This window comes from Littorina saxatilis, linkage group LG9, assembly GCF_037325665.1.
Source record: "Littorina saxatilis isolate snail1 linkage group LG9, US_GU_Lsax_2.0, whole genome shotgun sequence".
NCBI lineage: Eukaryota > Metazoa > Mollusca > Gastropoda > Littorinimorpha > Littorinidae > Littorina > Littorina saxatilis.
The window spans coordinates 16353636-16372022 of record NC_090253.1 but is presented as its reverse complement, the minus strand read 5'-3'; the positions used below and the strand labels follow the sequence as shown (position 1 = coordinate 16372022).

Below are 18387 nucleotides of genomic sequence, written 5' to 3'. Positions count from 1 at the left end.
CAAAATTGTTAAATGAAATAACTTAAAATAACAGCCGATATTTATTTTAAAAATATTGGATGCTGCAAGAATTACAACACTTTGAAATAACAGTTAAAAAGACAGCCTCAAAAATATATTTTTTAAATATTCATTTTGTTTAAAAAATTAACCAATGTTACCTTTTCTTCACCGACAATGCTATGTAAAACTGATAAGCAACAAAAATCTAAATGATGAGCACCACTGGTCACTGACATCACCCAGTGAAAATGGGAACAAAAATCTAAATCACATTCTGAGACGAACTAGCAAAAGGAGGGAGAAGATGAGGATAAGCCTGTATAGATTATCCTACGTTCATGGGCTGAAACTCCCATGTACACTCGTGTTTTCGGTATGAGTGGGTTTTTACGTGTATGACCATCTTGACTCCGCCATTTAGGCAGCCCTATGCCAATTTCGGAAGATGCATGCTTGGTATTTTCGTGTTTCTGTAACCCACCGAACTCTGACATGGATTACAGGATCTTTCGTGTTTACTTGGTCTTGTGCTTGCGTGTACACATGAAGGGGGATAAGGCAATAGCAGGTCTGCACATTAGTTGACCTAGGATATCAAAAACAATGTCTACCCTTTACCCACCAGGCACGGCCAGGATTTGAACACTCAGCCTTCCTCTTACAGTGGAGTCCAGCTATAACGAACCTGGGTATAACGAAATCCCGCTTTTAACGAACTGCCATTGATTTCCCGGCAGACAGCCTTCTATTTCTTACTTGTTACTTTCCGGCTACAACAAACCTTTTGAACTCATTTGCATAACGAACCCCTCTTATAACAAACACGTTTTCATCGCCCCAGAGCCGTTTTGTCTCTAAAAGTCACAAGGCTACAACGAACTGATGTCAATAATTGTCTCCAAAGACAAAAATACACAAAAATACACAAACACAAGTGCACATCGCGTGATGAGCGAACTCTGAACAAACAGCGGGAGGTGCACGGAACAGCCACCGCCGCTGTGTTTTCACTATTCCAATCAGCTGCTAAGCTATGACTGTGCTCTAAAAAGTCACCAGGCTACAACGGTGTGAGGCGAGATCAAAGGCAGGTCCATTGTGATAGCTGGGTGGCCTTGTTTATAGACACTGACCTTCTTCCCAGGGGTCATTGACCCAGTTTTAGCTATGAGAGGTGGTTCCCCTTTCATATGAGAGAGGAAACACTTCCTGCACCCGGTAACCTATGGGGAGTTTAACCTATGGGGCGGTCTCTTTGATGTCTTGAGAGGAAACTTGGCCAGGGTAGTACATGCACCAGAACTGGTGGACACCATGAAATCGGAGATTGATCAGAATGTACATGTACATGCTTTTACACGACTTTTTAAATTATAAATTTTAATAATAAATTTTAATTTGATTATATACTTACCCAACTCACATAAATGCAATTTACTTCAGTCTAGTGCTAGGACGCTGAATCGTCACCTTGGTAACAAGGGGAGGTAACCCTAAAAAAAGAGCGACCTTGACCCTTTAATATAACGAAGTCTCGCGTGACTTCCTGACCTTGCCGCCATCTTTGAATCATACTCATACGATCGAAAGCGAACAGAAAAACCCCTCTTTTTTTAGGAAACCACAAAACCCTCAAAAGCGGGGCAGGTGGGAGGGTATTCACTATGTGAGTTGGGTAAGTATATAATCAAATTAAAATTTATTATTAAAATTTATAATTAAATTACATTCTTATCCCAACTCACATAAATGCAGATTGCTAATAAAGGCGGTGGGCTGCTCAATCTATAAGCTAGGCAAAAAAAATATACCCAGCTGCAACCATTGCTGGAAGCGCGTTAGAACCGTAACGCCGCGCGCTGCAAAAACCACGCAGGTAAAGGTTGATAGAGAGCTCCTACGATATCCAGTAGAAGAAGTCAAGGACCTCGGGATATCCTACTAATTTGAACACCAACGTAGATAAGACTCTATCTACCCTTGTGATCAAAAACGATAAGAGTAGTTTTGCTTATGAACCTTTAAACCTCCTGTAAAGGACAGGAAGGAGCATAATGAGATAACTGATCAGATTCATAACAATGGATCGCCTATGGCGAGAATCTTAGAAAGAGGAAAACTATAAAAACCATCAGAGATGGTTGTCCTAGTTGTTGATGCCTGACAAAAAGTCTGGACGGAAACAGAGTGAGGTAGAGAGCCTCTATTGAAACCTACATAACACTGTAAGCCAAAGAGTGTGTGAATCTCGCTACCTCTGTGCGCTGCAGCTAGGAGGAAAGGAAGAACGTTTCACGTAAAGTTTATGAAGGCTAGCAGAATGCAGCGGTTCAAAACATGTGGAGCATTAAAACTCCGAAACCAAAAGACCCAGACTTGTCTTGATGTGGTCTTTTGTATTGAACCCTATCCAGTATATGGTCTCTCTGAGAAAGAGACCTGTCATCTTATGATGCGAGCTAAACAAGTCACACTGACAAGATTAGGGAGAAGCATAGCCTAATTCAGGTATTAGGCACAGAAATAGGCCCATGTCCTAACAAACCGTCTGGACAGAGCTCAAAAGAGAATAGTCCAAGATACAAAATACACCCCCCCCCCCTTTTTCCTTCACCTTACTGCCTTATCTCAAAAGGCTAACAAGAGATGAGGAAGGACCCGTTTGCGGGAGTGTGACAGAATGCCACTGATCCTTTCAAATAAAAGGATGAAGCTCTGATAGGAAAACAAGCCCAGAGAAGACAACCATTGTCCTCGATGGCAAAGGGAGTGGGTGTCAGAGAGAGCAAAGTACCCATCTCCCTACACCGTGGCTTGAAATAAAGAGGGCGAACTTCTGTTAACCGGAAATGAATGCCTCGCGGGAGCAAAGCGCCACTGAGTTCGAGTGTGAGTAAACAGCAGTACAATAGCTGAAGCCATAAGGCCACATTTTTTTTTTTTTTTTTTTTTTTTTTTTTTTTTGACCTCAGTTGCATGCAAGGTTGCTTCAACCCATCTTTTTTGCCTCTTTCTTCTTTTTTTTTTCTTTTTCTTTTTGGGCGGTGAGCATATCCTTCTTCATTGGTCTTTTTTTTTTTTTTTTTTTTTTTTTTTCTTCAATGAAATTTGAATTTTGTTTTCTTTTGCATTACAGGTTACATTTCCATTAAATTACTTTTTAATTCAACAGCAATCTAGCTAAGGACAATGGGGATACACCTTTCGTAGCGCAAGTTCTTGTTGAAATACAATTTCCAATGGAATATGCGATTTAGTTTTCTTAACTTTGCTAATGCACATTTTTGCTATCAATAAAACATGGTTAATTAACGCTGATTCCTGACATTTTTCGATTCCGAATAATACATCTGTAATAGACAATAAGAAAGCCCGACCTGTCAGACTGTTCAACATTTTTTCAATATAAGTCCAAAACCTTCTAATTCGGGGACACTCATAGAAAAAGTGTTCCATGACATCCAAAATATGTGGGCACTCGTTACAGTTTTTTGTTTGACTTACTTTCATTTTATGTAATAAAATATTGGTGGGATATAAATTGTGACAAATTTTCCATTGCAACACACGCAGGCGCACTTCTTTTGTCACCTGTCGTGGCAACAACCACGTCTGTTCGACAAAAACAAAATCTAGTTTTCTTTTCCAAAAATCGATTGCATGAGATTTTTCAATGCTATAATTCCGTTTTTTCTTTAAATATAACTTAATTAACTTGGGTTTGCTTTTAAACACATTCAATTCATCATCAGTTATATCTACATTAACTATATGTGCTGGGTTGTCTACAATCCAATCTTTCCATTGTTTTGGAATTGCATTCATCACAGCGTTGTATTCAAAAAAGGTTATTGCAGGGTTTTGCTGCACAGTGATCTGAACATCTTCACATAACAGAAACTGATTTCTTTCAACATTCAACAAATCATTTATAACATTAAAACCTTTCTGGCGCCATTTTACAAAATCCAACACTTTACCTTTAAACTGAACCAGTCTATTATTAAATAACAGTTGATTACCAACATCATTTCTGTCAACTTCCTCTAAACCTACTTTATTTTTATTATCAAGATATGTCAAAAATACCTCTTTCCAAAAATCATTTTGAACTTTTTCAATTCCTTGTAATTCCTTTTGTGTACAATTAATTTTTGCCAAATGATTAAAATCTGTTAATTGTTTAATGTGCCATTTTGGGATTGCACTCCAATTTTCTCGACCTGCTTCATGCAACCGTCCAATCCAATTTAAATAAAACACTTTCTGTATATCAAACATATTGATCATTTTCAATCCACCATGCTCATATTCAGACTCCATAATTTTCCTTTTTATCTTTTCAAAAGCTTTTTTATTACTATATTGTTTTTGCCATACAAATTTGTATAGTTTCGTGTTTAGCTGTGTGAGAACTTGCTTTGGAAGACCAACAGACTGCATAATATACACAAATGGGGAAGTCATAAACGTTTTAATAACTGTTATTTTTCCCTGTATACTGAGATCTCTTTTACTCCACTGTTTAATCATGGCATCAAGACTCTCCATTTTGAATTTCCAGTTTTCCTCGATGTCTTTTGCCATTTTACAACTACTAAATTTAATCCCTAAAATTTTAATCTCCTTAACAACGTGGAAAGGCAGATTAGGTTCCGTTGGTTCTCTCCCCATTCTTAAAGCTTTCGTTTTATCTAAGTTTAATTGTAGCCCTGAGACTTTGCTAAATTGGTTCAATATGTTCATTGCCATGTTAGCATCATCTCGGTTTTTTAAAAACAGGGTTGTATCATCTGCCATTTGTTTTATCTTTATGACCGTACCATCCTGATTAATCATGTTCGGTGTAATTATTCCAACTATAGGGCTGTTTCTTATCTTAATCGCCAACAGTTCTACCGCCAAGACGAAAGCCAACGGCGAAAACGGGCAACCTTGTCGAATTCCACTAAATACGTTAAAACTCTCCGATAACCAACCTCCATGATTTATACAGCTTGTAGTACCTTTTATCAAAATCTCCACCCACTTTTTAAAACTAGATCCAAATCCAAATCTGTCAAAAACATTAAGAAGTAGTGACTTTGATATACTGTCGAAAGCTTTTTTAAAATCCAGGGCAAGCAGATAACCCGCCTTTCCACTAACATTAAAGTAATTAACCGCATCGTCAATCGTTCTAATCACTGTTGATATATTTCTGTCTTTTAGGTAACCAACCTGATCTACACTGATTAGTTCATTAATTACTAAACCCATTCTTCTTGCCAAAACTTTAGCTAGAATCTTATAATCAGTATTAGTTAAAGTAATTGGTCTCCAATTACTTAATCGTTCTCTATCCAAATCTTTTCCTTTATGCAACAATATTATCACCCCTTGATTTTGCGTATATGATAACTCTTCCCTTTCAAATGATTCATTAAATGAATCAACAAGCAATCTGCTTATCTTGCTCCAAAATACTTTCATGAAATCAATAGAAATTCCATCAACCCCGGGGGCCGAGCCATTTTTCATGCTACACAGAGCGTCGGCTGCTTCTGCGGGATTTACTAACCCCTCACATAAACGTGACTGTTCTTCACTAAGGCGTGTAACAAATTCTTGCGACAAAAATTCCATACTATCTTTTACCGTATTTTCAGAATCAGTTTTCAGACTATACAAAAGTGTATAATATTCTTTTTGTTCTTGTAAAATCAATTTCTGGTCGGTTATTGTATCACCCGCTAAAGTGCTGAGGCGTGACATAATGTTTTTCTTCTTTTGTCTTTTTTCTAAGTTACAAAAAAATTTTGTGTTTTTTTCCCCCTCTTCTATCCACTTCACCCTAGCTCTAACCTGTGCACCCCTTGCTTTTTCTAGTTCTAATAATTCTAACTTTTGTTTCAATTTTAGTAATTCTGTTTGCAACCCATTATTTTCAATCTTATCAATCAATAATCTTTCCAGTTCTCTTAGGCGGGTTTGTAACCTGATTTCTTCATTTTTCCTATTACACGACTGTTTTTTACCAAATTCAATGCAGAAATTTCTTATCTGTACTTTTGCCAATTCCCATCTGTTTATTGCTGAGGCATCATTCTCGGCTTCTTCAACCAAAACATCCAGAAGTGAATTCATTTGTTCCAGAAAATGTTGATTTTTCAAATAACTGTTGTTGAACCGCCAGTAACCTGGACCTCTAATAAAATCCTTGTCATTCATTTCGACAACAACAGCTTTGTGATCTGAACTTGGAACACAAATATGATCTGCTGATACACACGATAACAACACTCCTCTAGATACAAAACAATAATCAAGACGCCTGGCAACAAAGGGGTTAAATCTGTTCCAGGTATAATCTTTTTCATCATCATGAAAGTATCTCCATATGTCAGTTAAGGTATTGGTTAAATCTGTGAAAACTTCAATTTCTCTGTTACTATGAGGCCGGCCAGAAATAATGTCAAGTTCATTGTTGACCACACAGTTAAAATCACCACATAAGATAAACTGGTCGGTTTCAAGTTCATCCACAATATTTCTAATAGAATGGAAAAATGCCATTTTCTCATTTGATTCATTGGGAGCATACACATTTAATCACATATTCTTACTCCAATTCTTATGAATGCATTGACTTTAGTCCCACATGCTAGATGTCGAAAAACCTCTCAAATTACCTGCCCTTAGTAGGGTGGTAACCAAGCTAAAAGCGACGCCATAGCCGGTGCTATGGCCTGACCTTGCTCAGTTACCCATAACACCCTGCGCACCACGCGAGCGCCAGCATCCGTAATAATCATTCTCGACTTTCGACAACACACGGTGGACGTGTCCGAATTTCGCTCTCACTTTTGGCCTTCACATGCCTGCTCGTCCTTGAGACTAGCCGGTTCTTGGGGGTCTACCTGTCCGCCTACCTTTTGGTGAGATCTTTCCTGTGTATGTTTGGTATAAATGTTGATAGCTTTGTGTTGAACACGCACGCAGAAGTTTTTTGTTCTGGGTGACTGTTTTTCGCCGGTCTTAAAATGGCCGACAACAAAGCTAATCTTGGCGCGAGACTGGAAGGTGACAAGGCTCTTAGCCTGGTTTAGAAAACTATACCTAAGAGTAGCCTAAGAACTTTGATTTGCCTATTATGCGGGTCGTAGATCCGTCAAACAGCACTTCTTTTTATGTTCCTATCCCTCCGAGGGCGGGTTCAGTTCTTTCACAGCTCGCTTCCCCTGTTGGGGTTTAATCAGCCTTTAGGCTCCTTATAGACTTTTTGTTGGATCGTCGTCGGTGCGACTGATGGGGGAGGGGTGGCCGTGTGGCTATTCTTTCCCCTTTCTCTGAGTAAGAGGAATCAGTCAATGTCCTCCTTTTGGGGGGACTTAACGATGTTTTGGTCTGTATTTTCAGCTGTTTCAGGCACGATCGGCGGTTCTGGCCTCCCGTTTGTCAGCTTCGCACTGTGGTCAAGTGCAAATGGCCTGGTCGGTTCAGCCCGTTTTTTGCCTCTGGTGGCTCTGGGCTGTTCTCGAGCACCCCTTCCTTTAGGAGGGGGGGCCTGCTCCCTGCCTGCGTTTAACCACTCTGATTACCGCCGGTACTTCACAGTGTGTTACGCAGCCCCCCGCCAATGGGGGGGGGATAGGGGGGGCGCTCCTGCGTCGCACCGTCGCCTGGTGCAAACGGCCAGTTCGGTTCAGTCCTTTCTGCCACGGGTAGACTGGGTTGTTCGCGAGCACTCTCTCCTTTAGGAGAGGGGGCCAGCTCCCCGCCTGCTTTGGCCGCTCGGCTTGCTTTTAAACAGCACTGCTGGGTCGGTCAGGCAGCCCCCTTACTGTGAGGAAGGGGGAGTGGGGGGGCACGGTAAGTCACGGCCAGGGCTTGTCCCACTCTGCCCTTTGCGGGCAGGGGGCCGTGTTAGCTTCCCACCCTTTCCCGCCCCCCGGGCGCGTTCGGGTGGCGGCTTTCCAGGCTACGTTACATACCCCTTCTCTGCTCCATTCGGGGCAGGGTGGGGGGGGGGGTATCAGTGGCCCACTCTTTCCCGCCCATCGGGCGGGATCGGGTGGGGGCTGGAGTAGCGTTCCACCCTTTCCCTCCTCTGAGTTGGACGGGGTGGGCGCTGTTGGACTGTCTTCACAGTCTGTGCCTCAATTGTCCTGGCCCGACAATCGTTCGCCTCCCCTATCGGGGTGGGCGGGCGGTGGGATATAGGACTACGGCAGGTGGACGGAGGGGGGTCGGCCGTTGTTCGGTTCGTCTCTCTCCGTCGCTCTTACTGCTGTGACGAGCCACCCCCCTCCCCATCTGGGGCATGGAGTGGCTCAGGCCTTTCTACACAGCGGGGGTGCTATGTACGGCTTTCCAGGCTACGTTACATACTCCTTCTCTGCTCCTTTTGGGACAGGTGGCTGTGTTAGCTACCCGCGCTTGTCGCGGGTCCACCCTTTCCCTCCCTCTGGGTTGGACGGGGTGGGCGCTGTTAGACTGTCTTCACAGTCTGGCCTCTATGGTCCTGGCCTGACAATCGTTCTTCTCCTCTATCGAGGCCTTTCTACACAGCGGGGGTGCTATGTACGGCTTTCCAGGCTACGTTACATACTCCTTCTCTGCTCCATTTGGGACAGGTGGCTGTGTTAGCTGCCCGCGCTCGTCGCGGGTAGCGGTCGCGGAACAATGAGCTTGACTCTCTTTTGTTCTCGGCAGGGTGTCTCGCACAGTGGTCAGGGAACAATGAGCTTTGCTCCGTTTTGTTCTCTGCACGGGCTGTGCCGGCTGTCTACCTGGGACAGGCGGAGACAGAATATACTCTTTCTCTCCAGTCTCCCATTCTTTGTATTCACAATGGTCTGCGGGGACTCGGCTATAGTATCACCTGGCCAGTGGTCATTGTCCTTAGCCAGCATAGGTCACCCCCCCCCCCCCCTCCTAGGGGTGGGTGAGTGATAGGGCTACTTGACTTTGGCAGGTGGACGAGCGAGGATCGGCCGTTTACGGCCGTTTCTCTGTTTCAGTCCTTGCCCCCTCTAGGGGTTGCGGCTGTGCTGGACCACCCCCCTCCCCACTTGGGGTGAGTTGTGGTTCAAACTAGGTAGTCTGGTTCTTAGCACTGGGATGCTTCTCTCGCACAGTGGGTGGGGTAAGATGCGCCGGGCCCGGCTTTGTCTTGTTTCTCCACTCTATCTCCTTCTCGGCAGAGATCTGTGCCAGTTACCAACCCCTCTTCCCCCCACCTCTTGTTCAGGTGGGCGGTTTTGGGTTGGCAGTCAGAGACTGATCACGCTTTCCATCCACACTCTTGGCGGTGTTATCGGCAGGAGTATTTAGTGCGCGACCTCCCCGGTCTCCCCTCCTTTTGTGTTTTACACAACTGGTGGTTAGGTTCGGACTCCTTGTTGGAGGAGGGGGAGTGTATAGGGTTGCCTACTGGTTGTAGGCTTCCCATACATAGAGCGGCTGCTGTTGCAGTTTACTTTGTCCCGGATAGGTTGGGGGTGTCTCTCTTCCTTCCTCTTCCGGGATGGCTTTGGGTTTTCACAGGCTTTCTCGCAATTTGTTTCATTTGCTGAGTCTCCGGTGATTGCCTACCTCATGCCACACTTTTGGCTTGTTCCGCACCTTAGGATAGTGGTCTTCATCCTACACCTTTCCCGCTGCTTTTTACGCAGGGGACTGCTGGCTTCGGGGTTTCAGGCTGCTTCATCCTCACTTTTAGTGCGGAAGAAGATAGCAGGGAATTTTCAGGCTCAGGGTCTGATCCGCACTTTTTATTGCCAGGGGCTAGTTTCTGGCTTCGCTTACAGACCACAGGGAACATGGAGGTTTTATGATGTTACTCCTCCCTCTCCTCTCTGGAGGAGCTAGGATGGCATGGTTTGGAGTTTTCTGCTTTGGCTGAGACTCTCTTCTGTGCTTTCTTATAGGCAATCTTATCCTCCCTGATCGCTCTTTTGGGTTAGGGAGGATGCCTTGGATAAGGCTTTAGCCAGGCTGCTGGCAGCTTGGGCTAGGGTCGTCACTGAGCGGAGAAGTTTCTCGGTGACGTTTTAGGCCCACACTGTTTTTGCTTGGTGTGATCTCCTTCCTTTACAAGGGGTTTGATTTCATGCTGGTTGCAGGAAGCAAGGGTCAGGCTTTTTCGGGGGTTGTTAAGACCTACTCAATAGCTGGAATCTTTCCCTTCCTTCGTGGACCTCTGGCAGCGCATTTATGCGCTCCCGGTTACAAAGGGGTGTTTTGGTTCAGTGTCGCCTCCCTCTCTGCGGGAGGTGGGTCGGCATGGGCTAGAGCTTTCAGCTTTGGCTGAGATTTTCCTCGGTGCTCTCACATGAGCTTTCCTTCTGCGTTTCTGCACACAGGAAAGGGCTCGGTTTCTGGGGGTGTTGGTCTCTGGACTATCTCGGGGGCTGGTTGAGCTTTTTCAAGGTCAATCAGCTTGTCAGCTGCACTTTCTTTTGGTGTTGAACCAGGCTTTTTGCCTGGTGCTCTCAGTAACCAGGCAAAATTCCGAGCTGTCCTTATCCCAGGTTTTTTACCTGGGCATGCTGTTCGACTTTGTCTCTTGGAAGGTTTATTCTTCACACAAGAGGGAATAGGGAGGCTATAAGCTCTTTTCACTGCCAGACGGGCACGAGAGCAGGCCTCTGCGGGGTCTTTAGACCCGATCTTCGGTCGGACGGTATCGATAGCTATGCTGGCCCTCTAGTCTTTCCTCAAGTTTTTTGGGGGGTTCGGCCTCTCAGGTCTGGGACATGAGGGTCCTCCTCCAGAGTGGGTTCCTCCACTCGGGGAGGTGGCTGGAATCCTTTTGGATCGCTCAGGGGACTTTTTTCCCTAGCTCTGTTTCCCCCTGGACTTAGACCGCTTTATGGATGCGTTTTCGTCTAGATGGGGCCTGCACTGGCAATTGCAGTCTTGAGGCTGTGATGTAGACGCAAATCCTTGGGCTTCTCTTTTGCCTGAGGTTAGGAGCAGTGGCTCTTAGTCTACTAGCCTTTCCTTTTTTGCTATTTACAGGCATGGCCTGTTGCATTCGGGCAATTCTTCTGTTGCTTCTTATGTGAACTAGCTGGGGTGAGCAAGTTCTCGCTCCCTGTCAGACAGAGTATAGGGGATTCTGATCGAGTTTCACACTAAATCATTTTCTCAGGGGAATTTCTCCCCGGCCAGCTCTGCGATCTGGCCGACTCGCTCAACAGGTCCTTTCAGGGCTTGCACAGGGGTTGGCCCATCTTCTGACGGGTCTGGAGGCGTGCTGTTTGTGTTTTAGATCATGGGTTCTGACTCTGGTCTTTGGGAACGAAGCATATATTTCCTCCACTTTATCTGTGTATGCTCCTTTTTTGGCCTCCTTGGCCAATTGGGGATTTAGAGCGGGGGTGCAACTCCTTAGCGCCCCTCTCTCAAGCCAGGTGGTTTTTCACCTCTGTTTCAGTTTTTGGCTTTGGGCAGCTGGGCCTCTTCTTTGAGGTTCCGGCTTCTCGGCTATCTCAGCTGTTTTGAAACAAATAGGCCTCTCTTCTGTTGCTCATGGCGCTCTTGTCGGCATGATCAAGGGACCTTGTTTTACGAGGTTTAGAGGCTCCCCCTTGTTTAGCGCGTGGGACTTTGTTCTACTTACTCTGGGCCTCAGCCCTATAGGGCAGTGAGGCGCATGCGTTTTGGGGGTTTGCCAGAGGATGTAGCCTTAGGGCTTTTGGTTCCGTTTGTTCACGGTTTTTGGCCAGGGTTTGGGGTTTCAGAAACCTGGTCAATATCCTCTGGTGTTTGATTCCCTCCTCTTGGGAGGATTATCGCTCCGGGAGATTCGGATTTTCTAACTGTCTGGTTGGACTTTTTTAATCCCTTTTTTGACGTTACTGTCTTTTGGAACCACGAGCTTTAGCTCAGGTTCTTATTTCTTTACAATGGAGCGAAAGAGACGTCTTTTATTTGTCTCTCTCTAGGGGCTCTGCTACATTCATAGGACAGTCCTATGAGTGGTGCGTTACGAACAGGGGGGGGGGGGCGTTCAGTCCTCCCTCTATTCCTTTTCAGGCGTTCGGGAGTCTGGTGTTCTTCTCTGGCTGGTGGTGTTCCTCTCGCCTATGCGAGGTTTGCCAACAGCTCGGGTACAGATTTTGTGCTTCTTTTATTGCCGTGTTGCGTTCTGGTCGCCTAGGCGAAGCTTTGCAAACGGCTTACTGGAGATCAGATGATGTGTTCATCGGTTTCTATCTTCGGGATTTCTCCTGCACGCGGCTAGATGGCTCCAGTTCATTGCTGGTTTTAGTTGCTGCAGGGCAGGTTCTTACAAGGACATAAGTAGGTTCCCTCCACCTTTAGGAGGAATCTGCATTCATAAGAATTGGAGTAAGAATATGTGATTAAATCGAAAATTTTTAATTAAATTTTGATTTAATATAATATACTTACCCAATTCTTATAGTTAATACCCTCCCATCCGTCCCCGCTGGATTATGTCCTTGGGGGTTTGTTTGACTAATAGTCTCGAATGATTATTACGGATGCTGGCGCTCGCGTGGTGCGCAGGGTGTTATGGGTAACTGAGCAAGGTCAGGCCATAGCACCGGCTATGGCGTCGCTTTTAGCTTGGTTACCACCCTACTAAGGGCAGGTAATTTGAGAGGTTTTTCGACATCTAGCATGTGGGACTAAAGTCAATGCATTCATAAGAATTGGGTAAGTATATTATATTAAATCAAAATTTAATTAAAAATTTTCGATTTATAATATTAATGCACTGTTTTCTGTATTCTACAGAGATAACAACAACCCGTTCTTGTTTTTTTACTAATTAAATTTTTCCATCAAAATGTTTTGACGTCAAAATGACCTCACCCTTACTGTAACATGTTCCAGCTTGTGCAAATACTTCCCCTCCCCATTGTTTTTCCCACAATATTACATCTTTACAACTTATGTGTGTTTCTTGCAAACAAATAATATCAAACTTTTTTTCTCTCAAAAATTTAAACAACGTTGTTCTTTTCCATTTGTTTCTCAGTCCTCTACAATTCAACGAACATACACGCAGTTTACTCGCCATTAGGGCATGATACGTTGGTAGTGAACGTGGTCATATCAAGTCTACACAGACTAAATACCAAAATCGTGATCAAAGGGCTTGTCCGTAATCCAGTCCAAAATCGAAATCCAAGTCCTGACACTGACAACCCGTCATCCCCACCTCTCTCTTTCATCAGGTACCTCTCCTTCACCTTCTACCCATCCCTCTCCCTCCCCCTGTTCTTCTCCGTTGTCACTGTCTGTTTTATCACGCCTTGGAAACTTGTCCACGGGTGAGCGGTCCTTCTCTCCAGAAAGGCGACGCTTAGGTGTTGTTGATCGCTGTCTCCCGTGCTCCACGCGTTGCATACTCATGGATAGGGTGAGCTGTCTTCTGTCGACTGGTGTTTTCTGCTCTTTTCTCCCTCTTGACAACACCTGTTTACCTCCACCTCCCTTCCCCTTTGTTTTGTCTGTACCATGTTCGTCTTTGTCAGTTTTGCTAACGCTTGGCACGTGCAGCGCGCTGTCATGTGTGGCTGCACTAGTGTCAATGGAAGACTGAGCCTCCACTACCGTCAGTACGTTCGTCTGTGCGTTCGTCTGTTTGTCTGTGTCTTGTCCTGTCATGTTCTGCACTGTGTTGTTTCCGGAGAAAGCACAGACACTGTCCCCACGCTTATGCCCCGCCAACTTGCAAGCAAGGCACACCACATCATTTTCACACACAGAGACATGGTGGTTGGTTTGCAGGCATTTTGAACATACAATATCTTTTCTCACTGTCTTCTGTTCCCTATGGTAGATCTTTGCCTGAAACCCGGCAACAGCGAGTGTTTTCTCAAGGGGTGTTTTGGGGACGGTTATGAAAACGAACCTCCTCCCTGTCTGAAACCTTGTTAGCTTGTTGTCTTTGTCTCTGTAACACTCAAGTTTTATGGCCGATCTTAGCTCACAGCCTGTCTTCGCGATAGAGTGTTCAATTTCACTGTTTGCCACTGAAATGGGAATATCTGATACCCACAGTTTTGTTGACGGCTCTTCGGTTCCAGAATCATCACGCAGAATGAAGGGGTTAGTGTGAGACACTTGCAATGTACAGTTGCGAACATTCATACCTTTGATGAGCAACTCATTTCTGGCTGCTTGCGTAGTCGGGTATATCCGCCATAAGCCACGGATGTCCTGAGCGCCTGTAATGGAGCCCCGACCAGCGGTCCTCTCTGCTGCCACACACAATTCCAAACCTGTTACCACGTCCTCCTCACTGCGAACTACATCTCTCTTTCTTAGAAAGACCGGCAGTACCGCTTCCATTTTCCGTAACGGGAGAGCGCACAAAAACGAAAACACCGGTCTCTGATTCAGCGTGTTGCGGAGCGAGCAAAAAACCGTGACCTCTCGCAGCGGCTGTCGCTAGCCGAATCCATAAGGCCACAGCTTGAAAGTTAGAAAGAATGCCTGAAAGGCCCATATTCAAAACGGTCACCCGTCCCGGTAGCAACCGAGACCGATGACGCTTAACCTCGGTGGTCAGAACGAGACCGAATTGCGGCCTTTGCTGAAAAACGAAAAAGACTAAGCCGAGGCTACAAAGATGAGGGTAAACTTTCCCTATTGCAAAATCAGGAGTGAAACGTAAGGAGTATTGAAAAACCTGATTGCATGCTAGTACTATGATAGCCCAGCCCGCAATTGGGAAAGACACGCGAGGGTATCAGTAACCCGATACGCTCTTAGACTAAGCTCCCATCCCGAGAGAGGGGTGCGTGAGCGTCTTCAAATTTCAGTTTCCCGATGACCGTAACATTAGAGGCATTACATGAAGTCAGTTCAAAAAACCTTGAGAAAATAATCTCAAAGTAAGAGAACTGGCCTAGGGATAGAATACGGCTTCCGTATAAAACCAAGGTTTCCTTAACTGGAAAATCAAGTACTAGAAACCTAAAGTTGGGAAAAATCGCTGAGGGGAAGGTAAGCTGTACCCTCCCTCTGCCCTTTGAGCGAAATTGGCTCAGCCTAAATTGACGCTTAGAAAGCGTGCAGAAAGACCTGAGAAAGTACCCAAAGCTGAATCCCTGAAATGAAAAACCAAGATTCAACTTTCGGATAAACAGAGGGGAAGGCGCGGTAAAACCGGGCGCCTGTATGCCATACTGTGACACGTGTGACGTCACTTCGACGGCCTAGCCGAGAAGGCTAAAGAATCTAACAGGGCGAACAAATGCGTACCATTCTGCGATGTAGGAGAAAACTCCTAGCACATTGCAAATAAGAAAAATCCAGGGGCCGTCGCAGTGAAGGCTACAACGAGAGTGTAGCCTGTTAACTCGCGGGAGAAAGCCCTGCAAGGCGTAATGCCAAAGTAGAAACACTGACCTCAAGGAATGTGATTCTATTCCTTGCTGGCAAAACATAAACAACAACTCACCGTCTTTTGCGTGTGGGAGAAAACCACCCCAATGCTCAAGACTTCTGTGCCAAACCTAAGTTTAGCCACATGATGATGATTTAGTTCTTTCCGTAACCTCTCAGAAAGAAAAGCTGAACCTAAGGAATTTCTGCGAGTCCTTTGTGCTGCGCAACGAAAGTCGCCACAAGAGGTAGGCTTAGCCGGAAAAGACCCGACTGAGAGGCTACGAACAGTAGCTCAGCGAGCCTAATAGAGATTTTGAGTCAGAACGTGAGCCAAAAATTTGGACATGTTCTGGCGATTTGTCGGAACCCAAAGCTTATGACTCTAAAGAGAAAGCGCGATTCCGTAAACCGTAAAAGCCAAGATTGTTTTAATAGCTTGCCTTGTTTTTCCGCCACTGAGGCGAAAAACTAGCGGCCTTAGCAGCTTCACCCGAGAAGGTGAAAAATAAGAGATATGCCGCACCATAGATGGGCGTACATACCACAAAGCTGCCTAAGGTAGAGGGTCTAACTCTAAGTGTGTTTGCTTAGCTTCGTTATCCTGCCTAATTTGAGGCAAAGTGGCAAGCTGAAGCAGTTCACGGCCCCTCCCAGAAGATGGGGAGGGATGCACCGTAGCATAAACGTGCGAACACCCCCCTGATGAGCCACAAAAGGCAAAGAGCGGAGTTGATCCGCCTCTTACTTGTAACCTGAGCCACGCGATGGCTGACCAGACAAGCAAACCTCTGTGAAAGGAAAAGATTAAAGTGACTCAAAAGTGTCTTTAAATCTTAGATCCTAGAGGGAAAAGAGAACCTGCACACGTGCACGGACTGTGCAATAAAAGCGCTGGGAGGCTCCGCTGCTCAGTAGACTTTAGCCAAAGCGGCTAGAAGCGTCATAGTCTCCCGTGCGTCACGACAAAACTCGAAGTTGACAAGCGCAGAGAAGATAACACGCAAGAAAAATCTTTGCAAAGTTTCCGAACTCGAAAAGATCATGTGCTTATTCCCTCAGAGCAAGAGAGAGGACTCAGTATAACGTACTGTTGTACTGTAGCCGTCCTCCCTAACAGAAAAGTGACATCTTTCTCTACCGCATCGCACCAAACTTGAATGAGTCTAATGCCAACGCGATAGATCTCGACAGAGATCTCTGCAACGTCTCATAGAGAGACACTAACTCGAGCAAGCCTAAGCCAGTCTCCTCCAAAGACAAAAGAGAATTCTCCGTAAACGGGACTACTCTGTCTCTGCTGTATCCAACTTGCCGACTGCAAGCTCCGGTGTGACCGGAAGAGTGGAACGAGGCAAGGCAAACAAGTCAACCAAGTTGACTGAGTTATGCTGCAGTGTAAACTTCTTAGTCGAACCAGCAGGCAAAGCTGAGGCTAAACACGAAGAAGCAAAGTAAGGCTGCGCTGACACAGGAGCCAGACCAAGAGCTGTTAACAGCAGTACAGCGTGAAACGCACCGCCATGCTGAACAGTAGCTAGCTTAGAAAGCTCAAACGCTACCAACGGGGATTCCCGAAAACAGAACTGCTGCTTCTCAGAACAGAAACGGAAATCCCCGAAAGCGGAAGGAGGTTGGGCAAACAAACCAACAGGTGTTGCACCACACTCCTCGAAATACCATGAAACAACTTCCGCCGCCAAAGCCAGTGCTTGCGGAAGTTTAACCGGTATACGGAAGTCGGCATCTTCGTCATCCTGAACGGAAGCACCGAAATCCGACTGAAAATCCCGCACATCCGTGCAACCAGGCAACGCACTTCCGCCCTGACCACAATAGTCAGGCGAAAGCGTCACCCGGAAGGGACGACACGCGAGGGATACGATACCCAAGCGGTGTGTCCCTAGGGACTGCTTCCGCCCCAGCGGGCGGAAGCGGGGACCGCTGTGAAGCCACACCGACCGGACGCAATGCGGTGGGTGACAACACCAAGCGGTGTGTCCCTAGGGACTGCTTCCGCCACAGCGGGCGGAAGCGGGGAATGCTGTGAAGCCACACCGACCGGACGCAATGCGGTGGGTGACAACGGACGCAAGTCCCCTGTTCGGTGAGACCGAACACGTATCTGGGCTCTCCCCCTGTGCTATCCGCTCAAGCTTACGGAGCGGCCTCACACAGGGACGGCTTTCACACACGCGGCGTACCGACGTGGCTACTCTCTCCAGTATACGATCTTCGCTTTGGCCGGAGAACCCGGTTACTAACGAAGAATAAATACCTTGAACGTAAACAGGCCGACCACCCGAAGAGGCCTGAGAACGCAGAAGAGAATGACCGTCACTGCCATCAAAAGACGCATGCACGTCAGCGGACGTGACTGTGGCCAAAGGAGGAACACGCCCCCTGCCCAGGGAACGGGAATCGCCAACACCAGGAGGAAAAGACAGCAGTACTGCCTTGGTCGACGAAAATTCTGCTGAAAGTGCTGAAATCTGGGCGCTCAGAGAGCGCAAAAAGGCACAAACATCTAGCTATATCACCAACAGAGCTAGAACCTGAAGCAACTGTAATTGATTCTAAGACAATTTTGGCATGGGTAAAAAACAGGCATGTCAACAGTAGCTCATTGAGCGCAAAAACACAGAAACATCTTGCTTATCACTAACAGAGCTAGAACCTGAAGCGACTGTAATTGATTCCGAAGGCAATTTTGGCATGGAAAATTCAGGCATGTCATTGTCAATAAAAACATCGAAAGAAGGTTTGACGAGAGATCTGAGACGTTAATCACAGCAAGACTCACAGAGGCTTTCGATTTACGGGGAGGCTTATTTGACAGGAGAAGGCTCCGCCACTGGCTTAGAGTTTTCTTTTACCACTAACCGACATGGTGGGTGAAAAGTGTAAACAACAGCTAAGCGCTGGCAAAACCTAAGTCAAACTATCAATGAAAATATCAAAATAGCTCACCCCAAACACACGTAGAGAGCAGAGGAACGTGCACGAGTACCAAGGTGTGGGTCTGACACAAGC

The 18387-nt window shown here is 45.9% G+C and overlaps 1 protein-coding gene across 2 annotated transcripts in view; it reads right to left on the bottom strand.

Annotated features, from left to right (window-relative positions):
* LOC138975419 (probable RNA-binding protein 19) overlaps positions 1 to 18387 on the bottom strand; it is a 52070-nt gene that overhangs the window by 7468 nt on the left and 26215 nt on the right. The window lies entirely within an intron of this gene.